General features: G+C 30.7%; 1 pseudogene; it reads right to left on the bottom strand.

The window, feature by feature from the left end:
• Positions 1–2,410: 2,410 nt before the first annotated feature.
• On the bottom strand, positions 2,411–3,956 carry LOC114396910 (annotated as a pseudogene).
• Positions 3,957–11,096: the final 7,140 nt, after the last annotated feature.

Here is an 11,096-nt window from a genome sequence, read left to right on the forward strand (position 1 = left end):
AGTTGATTTCAAGATTCAAGAGAAGATGAATTCAAGATTCAAGAGAAGAAATCAAGAAGACTTCACAAGGGAAGTATTGAAAAGGATTTTTCAAAAACCAAACATAGCACAGTTTTGTTTTACAAAAGAGTTTTCTCAAAATTTTCTAAGTTACCAGAGTATTTACTCTTTGGTAATCGATTACCAGTTTCTTGTAATCGATTACTAGTGATAAAGTTTGATTTTAAAAGCTTTTAACTGAATTTGCAACATTCCAAATGATTTTTAAATGGTGTAATCGATTACAATATATTGGTAATCGATTATCAATGTATCTGAACGTTGAAATTCAAATTCAAGTGTGAAGAGTCACATCTTTTCATAAAATGCATTGTGTAATCGATTACATGATTATGGTAATCGATTACCAGTGACAAGTTTTGAATAAAAAGGTCAAGAGATGTAACTCTTGACATGATTTTCTCAAGGTTATAACTCTTCCAATGGTTTTCTTGACCAGACATGAAAAGTCTATAAAATCAAGACCTTGACTTGCATTCTAACAACTTTTTAACCTTTTTGAACAACTTCTTGAACAATTTTTGAGAAACCTTTAAACCTTTACAATTCTTTCCTACTCATCTTTCTTCTTCTTCTTCTTCTTCTTCCTTAGCCAAAAAGTTTTCTAAGTTTCTTCTTCATATCTTGTTCTTTTGCAAGTGAAAATTCTGCAGAAAACAAAAGTGTGTTATATCTTTCATTCTCTTCTCCCTCTGCCAAAAAGAATTCAACAAGGACTAATCGCTTGAATTCTTTTTGTGTCTCTCTTCTCACTTTTCCAAAAGAACAAAGGACTAACCGTCTGAATTCTTTTGTGTCTCCCTTCTCCCTTTCCAAGAGATTTTTCTCTTGATTCTTCCATTTCCCTTAAACAAAAGATTTCAAAGGACTAACCGTCTGAGATATCTTTTGTTTCCCTTTACAAAGATTCAAAGGACTAACAGCCTGAGAATTCTTTGTCTCAACACATTGGAGGGTACATCCTTTGTGGTACAAGTAGAGGGTACATCTACTTGGGTTGTTGTAACTGAGAACAAGAGAGAGTACATCTCTTGTGGATCAGTTCAAGTGGAGGGTACATCCACTTGGTTGTTCAAAGAGAACAAGGGAGGGTACATCCCTTGTGAATCTTTGCTTGTAAAGGATTTTACAAGGTTAAAAGAAATCTCAAGAACCGGTGGTTGCTTGGGGACTGGATGTAGGCACGGGTTGTTGCCAAACTAGTATAAAATTCTTGTGTTTATCTTCTTCTTCCCTACACTTTTTAATTTCCGCTGTGTACTTTACTTTTACGCTTTACTTTTGTTTAAGTTACATAACTTAGTAGTAAAGCCTAATTGAATCTAGTAACATTAAGAAGGATAAGTTTTAATTAGTCAAGGTACATTAATAATTAATTCAATCCCCCCCTTCTTAATTATTCTAAGGCCACTTGATCCAACAATTATGATTAGTTTGTAATCGATTAAACCAATACGAAAAACTTCTATGCAAGATACAAACACTTGTGTAATCGATTATGATCATGCTTGTTATCTATTAAAACAGAGAGTTTTACGCACTAGAGAAAGTTTCTAACTTTAGAAACAATCTCATTACTTTTACACAATGATGCATGATGTACATATGAAAATATAGAGACTAAGATGCAACACACAATACAACAATCAATACAAATGTCACTCAGAGAGTTAGGCATGTAAAAGACAAAACTTCTTTAAGCTGGAATTCATGTTGCTCCCCTATCTCTAACACCCTATATTATAGGGTTCTGACTTTTTTTATGTTGAGAATTATTTAATTTTTTTACTTCCTAGTTTGTTGTTATCTTTTATTGTTTTAATTTGAAAGGAATTTGAATATGATATTGATAGATAAATTGACAACTCTAAACATACCTCTCCTATTCTAATTGATACATCCAATGTTTTATTCTAGACTTTTACAATTTGTTAGGTCCCTAAGCTAATACCGGAAGGAAGAAGAAGAAGAAGACAAAAATAAAGGAAATAGCAATTATGTTCCGAGGGAAGGCGTCTCTCAATGAGAGCACAAAAGGATAGATCCTTACTTCAAGGGAAGGGAACCTCCAGAAAGAAGATACATAAAATAGAAAGGAAATAAGGCTTAATTCATTGCTCCCCTTTTCAATATTGGTGTAGTACATATATATAGCAGATATTGCTTTACAACTAACCAATAGCTATGCATAACAAAAACCTACACTTCTCTAATTTTGCTAAATTGTTATAACAATCTATTACCATATCTAATTGTAATTCTTTTAATACCCTTACAGTAACTAATATACTTAGACTAGGTTCCTAACAATTCCACCCTTCTTCACAAACACCTTGTCCTCAAGGTGTGGTTATGAGCACCAAACTAGATGTATGAGCACCAAAGTAGCACTAAGTTCAAACCCCTTAATGTCAACCCTTTCATATGTATGAGCACCAAACTAGTCTCGTTGAGCTTGCACCAAATTAGTTGGCAACCTTTCCCTTTTGTAAGTGTTAAAATAATCAAGACTAGTTAGACATACCTGGAGTGCTAATACAAGAATTGATAACAGGGCAAACAACTTTCCTCCAGGCGGATTGGTGATCAATTATTTCCTTTGCAAACTCTGGATCCACAAGATGCCAAATTAGGGTTTCTTTCATATGCCTGCTTGATTCTGTTTAAGAATATTGCTTTAATAATGAAACCCCCTTTCCAAATCCGGGCCAGTTCATCCAACTTCAAATCCCAATCCTTCCCAATACTTTTTGCACGGATCAAATTCATTCCCTATGCATAACTACATATTTTAGCTGGATAAAGAGCCTTCCTAACATCATCAATCAACTTCTTTGCACAAATCAAATTTATTCCCTATGCATAACTACAAATTTTGGCTGCATAAAGAGCCTTCCTAACATCATCAATCAACTTCTGCTTGTCTACAGGTTGATCAGCCACAAAAACACCAATGCCACCTGATTTAAAGACCTTTGCAGCTTCAACTCTTTCCTCCTTCAACCCACTAAAGAACCTTGCATTCAATTATGCTTCAATAGTAGGAGCAACAATTGATAATTCAACAGCTTGTTGAACAGTCCACTTACCAATGCCCTTCATGTTAGTCTTGTCTAGGACCTTGTCAACAAGATATCCATCTCCCTTATCATCCTTAATTCCAAATATATCTGCAATGATTTTAATTAGGAAACTCAAAAGTTCTCCCTTGTTCCATTCTAAGAAGACACTTTGTAGTTCCTTATTTGACAACTTTCCAACTGACTTCAACACATCATAGGCCTCTGCAATCAATTGCCTGTTAGCATACTCAATGCCATTGTGGATCATCTTCATAAATTTACTAGAACCACATTTACCAATATAAGTCACACAAGGACCACTGTTAGGGACTTGAGCTACCACCTTCAGAAGAATATCTTCCATGTATTTGAAAGCCTCAAACAAACCACCAGGCATCAAATGGGGACCACCACAAGCACCTTCCTCACCACCAGAAACTCCCACCCCAACTTCCTTTTGGGAAATGCAGAATCATGGAATGCAGGATGATGTTTATGCCTTTCATGTGGATTTTGTTGGGCATGTGTCAAATTTTTGCTCCTTGTAGCACCAGAATAGAACCTCCAGTTAAAGGTGCACACAAATGTCACAACTGTTACCCAACCTGTATCATCACATAGTTGGCATGCATCAGCTACCCAACCATCAAATAGATGCCACACAATGTCACAATAAGCTATGAATAAAGATGGTGGTGACGGGTGTGAGCACGATAACAAATGGAAAAGGACCATTGGTTGGTGGTGGCTAGCGGGTTTTAGAGGTTGCAACAGCAATAGTGGTGGCCACCTAGGATGAAGGTGGGAAAAAACCATGGGAGGCGGAGTCGGCATGGTTGTTGTGCTTTGTTGCTCCACCGGTGTCGTTGTTATTGTAGAAACCATATGAGGCTAAGTCTGCATGGTCTGCATAGTTTGCACATCTATGTGGTTGATATGGGAGTAAAACAAGGGTGATTTGAGAGATGATGGAGTACTTGTGAGGGTTGATAACCATTCAAGAATGAGGTCGAGCTTAATGGTCATGGTGGATAGATTTTGGGTAAGGGTAAGTTAGCCCTGCGTGAAATGGTTCATAGCTGCTTCAAGGCGGTCCATGGAGGTCTGGTGACTGTTGTGAGCGGTCATGGTTGAAGGTTGCTAGAGGTAGGTCAGACCAATTGTTAGGTCCCTAAGCTAATACCAGAAGGAGGAAGAAAAAGACGAAAATAAAGGAATTAGCAATTTTGTTCCAAGGGATGGCGTCTCTTAACGAGAGCACCAAATGATAGATCCTTACTTCGAGGAAGGGAACCTCTAGAAAGAAGAGACATAAAATAGAGAGGAAATAAGGCTTAATTCATTGCTCCCCTTTTCAGTATTGGTGCAGTACATATATATAGCAGATATTGCTTTGCTACAAACCAATAGCTATGCATAACAAAAACCTACACTTCTCTAATTTTGTTAAATTGCTATAATAAATTATTATCATATTTAATTGCAATTCCTTTAATACCTTTATAGTAACTAATCTACCTGGGCTAGGTTCCTAACACAATTACTATTTTTGATCAATTAGCACATTTTTTTCTCGTTCGTAAGCACCACAAAATGAAATTCTCATATAAAATAGTAATTACTTGCTTTTTATGCATGATTTTGAAGTGCTTCTGTTTTGGAAGTACATGCTATTAACATTTTGACTCTAGCAACTCATCTTTATCTACTTTTGTTGGTGTTATTATTTAGATCACTATATATAATATATGTCATTTAACTAGTAAAATGTATATATCAGAAGTATGCATGGGGCCAAGATGAACTTCAGGTATGGTGAATCTCTATTATGAACCCATCAACCTATCACTTTTTACTTAATGATAGTTTTGATTGGTATTTTCCATTGTGGGTTTTGTATGTCTAAAGTTTTTGTTATAAGGCCACAAGTTCAGTTTCTTTCCCTAAATGTAAATATTATGGAGTTATAAAGAAGATACGAATGTGTCCTTGTACTAAATTCATGCTATCATGTTCTTAAATAATGCATAGTAAAATATTGGTTTCTTGTATTGTCAAGGTCCACCAAATACACGTGGCACCCCACCTGGCACTAAGATACATGCGTCAACCCTCCGTGTCAGCCCTGGCATAGGAGCACGGACATCCATCCCTTAGCATTCGGGCTCTCCACGGACAGGTTATCTCTAACCTCTTTTAATTTGAATATATTGTCATCTCCTTATCACATGATAGGTAAATAATTATCTCTAAGGTATTTACTTATCTCTACGCTACACATTTAACATTATTTGTTAGCCAGCTTTATCTATCGGTTATTATCTACAAGTTGGTAATTATCTGCAAGGGTTGTTATGTCACTGTTACAACCCATATAAACAAAGACTCGCAGCTCCCTCTGCAAACTATAAGTATCAGGTTCCCTTGTACTTTTTTCACATACATTCTCACTTATTCTTCCAACTCAATACTTACTTTAGCGTCAAAGTACTTTGTTTTGTAACTCTTCGTTCTTGTCCTCTTAACAAAGAGAGTTCTCAGTTTGACATGCGAATTTTAGAAACCCACCTTGTCCATGTCCACTGTGACGTGTGCCAATTCCAAATTTTGATAATTACATTTGGCGCCCACCGTGGGACTGTGGTAAAACATACCCTACGGTAAAAGTTGATTTCAATTCAACTTTTTTTTTTTGTTAGTATTTGTTACTGTCAATTCAGGTTTTAACTAAGGGTACCATTATATCCTTTTATTTTGCATGTGTTTTTTTTTTAACTAAGGGTACCAATTTCACATTTTAATACTAACTATTATTTTAGCATATATACATAAATATTTATTTAAAATTAAAATTTAAAAATATATATAAAAATTATATTATATTAAAATTTGTGATGAACAGATATTTTAAACATATAAATTATATTTTAGATTTAAAACAAAAAATTCATATTTTGATACAATATTATTTTTAATTATTGAGATTTAAAAAAAAAAAACTATTGAAATGCAATTTAAAAATAAACATGAAAAAGGTAGATGGACAAAAATAAGAGATAAAGAAAATCATATATATACATGGATAATAAATGATCAATGTATCAAACTTAGACTCAGTTTGATTATCAACTCAATCAAAATACTAGATCATTGAGTCATGATTCAATGAGTTGCTAGTTAATTTGCATGACTTGATTTATTTTTTTTAAAAAATCAAATAATTTATAACATGTAAACTTGAATATATAAAAAAATCATTAAAAAAATTCAACTGCAGAAATGAACTTTTTATGTTACTGACAATCTACAAATCAATTCAAATTCCCTTTAAAAGAAGGAGGCGTTACAAGATTTAGAGGCATAATCATAAATTTGTTTAAGAAAGTCAAATGGGTTAGTAGTTTGGGCAAAGGATCTAATTCGGCTTCTAATATTTATCATTTAGTGTTTTTTGGTGTATTTTGTTTCTAATTCATGTTAGTACACTAATTTTACATTCATGATCCATTTGAGTGCAACTGTATTCTCATGTGGGCACACACGAGTTTTACATATGTGATTAACATTGTCATGTCATCAATCAACTAACATTAATGGTTCAATTCACATAGGGACAAAATTCATAAAATTTTAAATTCATGAAATTTAAAAGATAGGAAATAAAAATGTAAGAAAAATAATGTTGCGACAAATTTGGTGAAATTGTTAAAATAAAAGAATAAATTATGCAATTAAACCTATTATTTTAATGTTTCTAATATTTTACTTAAAAATACATGAGACGGTCACGGTCTCTCACCTGGAACAAAAACTTGGTGTGCAAGAATGCTAATCGTTAAAGTTGGAGACAGCACCCACATTAGCATAAAGTTTTTCTTAGTCCAAGCAACACATTGTCAGCAACCATTTTTGGTAAATATTCAGTCCTCTGAATTAAACTTCAACACAAACTTGTAACCTTTTTCTCATTTGATTGATCAACCAAGCACAGCGTTGTAGTTTTCAATTTTTATTTCAAAGGGGTGTTCTTTGGGTTCACTGCATATCACTCTGTGGAAAAGAAAAAGGAAAAAAATGATGCTGTTGTTTTTAACAGAGCTGGGACTAAGGAATATCGTCTTCCTCGTGTAAAAAATTGTCCTTTAACAAATTTGATTACACATTTTTTGCTGACTCAGAGAGAGAATTCAGCAGGTAGAACTGTTATTTTTCAAAACCCTTAAAATGTAGCATCACATTTAAGTTCTTCAAAGCTTTTTCCTGCAATCTGGGTACGTGTAACATTTTAAAATGTAGCATCACAATGGTTAACTTTATTTGCAGCCATGCTAATGTTACCCCCTTTTCAGGGAAATTTCTTCCCACCTAAGAACTGCCCAGAATTTTATATGCAGCCATTTGTAAAGGGAAGCCGATACTTTAACATTTTGTGCATTCTAAATGTAGGAATCAGTATTATGATTCTTATTCAAAATTGATTATGTTAGAATTGGAATTAAAATTATAATTTGAACTACAATTCCAATTTCATACACGAGTCTGTCTGATCTAAATGAATTTTAAAAGCTAAAAGATAAAGACTTCAGACGAAGTTTTAAAGTTAAAATGAGCAATTACTTCTAATTTTTTTTAATTTTAAAATTAGTAACAGGGTGTGGAAATGATCTATCAATTGTGTTGGGGTTTAGTTCGCTTCACTTCTCCACCAAAAAATAATGAAAATGTATATGGTTTAATTATTGTTTTAGTGCATGAATTTGAAAGGTATATATATATATATATATATATATATATATATATATATATATATATATATAAAAGTTTTAAAATTCAAAAACATGTTTTCTTAAATTTGGAGAAACTGTTTTTTTTAGTCTTTTGTGTAATAAATTGGTATTTTGTGATAATTTTAAAATATAAATTTTAGCGGCTAAAAAATAAAAATCAATTTATGAGAACTAAAAATCTTTATAGAGTGTGAATTTATTACATGGCGGAATAAAATAAACAATTTATCAAAATTCAATGATAAAATATTTTTTTAAGGGGAAAAATCCTTTAAATTTAGTGATTAAAATAATAATTAAATCTAATTATATCATGGAAACCAATATGTTGATAGTTCAAGTGTAAGTGAGCTAAGTTCACAAGGTCTTGAATAGAAAAAATATGATTAAGAAAGAGTATTTACAGAAGATCTCTTACAACTAATTTTTCAAATAGAGATTAGGAACTGAGAAAGTCAATAATACTCCATAGTGGTCCAAAAAATTATATCGTGAAGAAATTCATAAAATAAATTATATAATGAAGAGAAGTTGATAATTATTCAATATAATTTGCTTCTTAAATTTTTTTTATAATTATATTGATATGAAATATTTATTATAAAAATTTAAGATTAGAATTTAAGAAATACAAGTAGATACCACTTGTATCAAACAGTGTTGGTAGTTAGCTTGTTTAACTGACTATACAATAAAATATTTCATTCATTAAAAAATCATTTTTAAATTTAAAATAATGAATAATATAATTAAAAATATCCCAAAAAAAATAGTGTAATGTATTATTTATTATTTTTATATAAAAAAGAATTTTACAATGATAATGTAAAAAATTTACATTATTATTTAATCACAATTTATCATGTATGTAAAATAAGTTTATTAATTTTTATAATAACTATTACTTTAAAAAGTATTACTAACTGGTTAAAGTTATTAGTTGCTGATCATTAAACTCTTTTTTATATTTTTTTATGAATTTTTTTTTTATATGTTCTTGGACGAGTGATATTTTTATTTCTTTCTTTCATTCCGGAATTGTATGTAAAACTCGCATCATATGGCTCCAGTTTGGCTGGGGATTCTCGACAAACAAGCAGAAGACAAAGATCAAAGAAACTAGAAACAAAAAGTGGTGTGAATGAATGAACACGTATCTGAGAAATAAATTTCTCATTTTCCTAAAAAAATAATTTAAAATTAAATAAAAATAAAAAGTTAATTAAATTGCCAAGACTTCCTTAATTAACTTATTTCATTAACTGACATTAGCCCATTTCCAGACACTTTCATAAAGAAGAGGAAAAAAACAACAAGCATATGCAGGGGCAGATATAAACAAAGCAAAACAAGATTAATTAATGGAATGTAACAAATCAGAGTTACTTATCGAAACTAGGCAACACGGGGAAAAAAAAAAAAAAAAAGCCTTTATCAAAATAAACATGCTAATAGAAAGTGAATCCTCTACCTCCGAAATTTGAAATTGAAAACTGCAAGAAATTAATGTCATGTTTCATTAGCAGAGGGTCTTTCCATAAGGAAGGGAAGCAAGAAAAAGAAGAAAAAAAAAACGAGAGGGGTATTAAAAATTGCATAGCTTATATATATATATATATATATATATATATATATATATATATATATATATATATATATTAGCATTTTGCATAAACTAATTCCAACATTTTCTATTCATAAAAACGCGAAAATCTCTCTGCCTATAAAATGGAAACAAAGATTAGCACGGGGTTTGGTTCTTTTTCAGTTTTTCAGGGGACGCTTGTTTCCAGATATGCCAGTAACACTATGGAGAATGTTTATAAAATGAGTTTGGTTAGATTTTAACATTCTTAGAAATATTTTTAAATTTTGAAATAATCAATTAAAAAGTAATTAAGACTTAAAATGGAAGTTATAGGTGAGTTTATCTGAGTTTTTAATCCATCAATCAAACACATTGTTAATGATAGAGTGATGAATAACTATTCTATCATTACTCCTAAAACTCTACCATTAAAGAACTGCAATAAAATTATTAAGAAGATAAAATAACAAATATTTCATTCATTGATCATAGTCAGATGAGAGGTACAATATATAATCTAATAATTTTCAATAACAATTATAAGTGTACTCATAACCGATCGATATTTTAGGAGTTCAGACGGTGTTTCTTGAAAGAAGAAAATTTTAATTTCTCACATTAGAAGAAAACTAAAATTCCAGATTTTTAGTATTTTAAAATTCTGTTTTAAAATTCCAAAATTTTAAATTCTTCATAAAAAACATCCAAACAATGAATTCTAAATTACAGAAATTTAAATTCTTTAATAAATTATTTTCCTCAGTTAAAATTCTCTGTCCAAACGCACTCTTGAAAATTTAAAATAAAACTGAATAATATTAAAAGATAATATCTAACAAGTTAAGTAATATAATTCATTCAGCTAAAATAATTAATCTAATTCTTAAGGCATCTATTTGAGTTTCTCTATGCTCATCCAATCACTTCGTGTTTTAATTGTTTTAAATTTCCAGCCTTTACGTTTTAAAACTATAATACGTACCCCACAAAAGTGTAATTCTTGAAATTCAGTAATTTTAAAAAAAAATTGCTTTGGATTTCAATGCCATTTTTGTAGTGGGTGTTATGGAGAAAAAAAGGTTGAAATCCAAAGCCTTTCTTGTAATAAAAATTTTGTAGTGTAAGCAAACATCACAAGACATTAAAAAATCAATTTGTTTATGAAAAAAAATTAACCTGAGACTGAAAACTCTAGTCAAATTAAAATTCAACTTTCACTGTCACAATTGGTAAACTATTTCAACAGAGTCCTACTTTAGTAATTAGCATGTAAAATTAACTCCTTTTGGTCAACCAGCCAAAATTCTATTTATCACTAGTTTTCATTTTAAAGAGAAGAGAATTTTTTTTTATCAAACCATATAATTAAAAAAGTTACTTTATTTTTAATTTTCATTATTGTAAAATTTAATGTTTTCATAATTTATTTTTAATTTATATCTTTTACATTTTACTTAAAATAGTTATTTAAATTTTCCTAATTATAGTTTATAAATGTTTTTAATATTTTATTAATGTCACTAATCACTGTAATATTTTTAATATTGTACTTAAACTCTGAGCAATCACGGTCTCTAACCTGAAAAAGAAAACAAGAAA

Source organism: Glycine soja, chromosome 18 (genome assembly GCF_004193775.1).
Source record: "Glycine soja cultivar W05 chromosome 18, ASM419377v2, whole genome shotgun sequence".
Taxonomy (NCBI): domain Eukaryota; kingdom Viridiplantae; phylum Streptophyta; class Magnoliopsida; order Fabales; family Fabaceae; genus Glycine; species Glycine soja.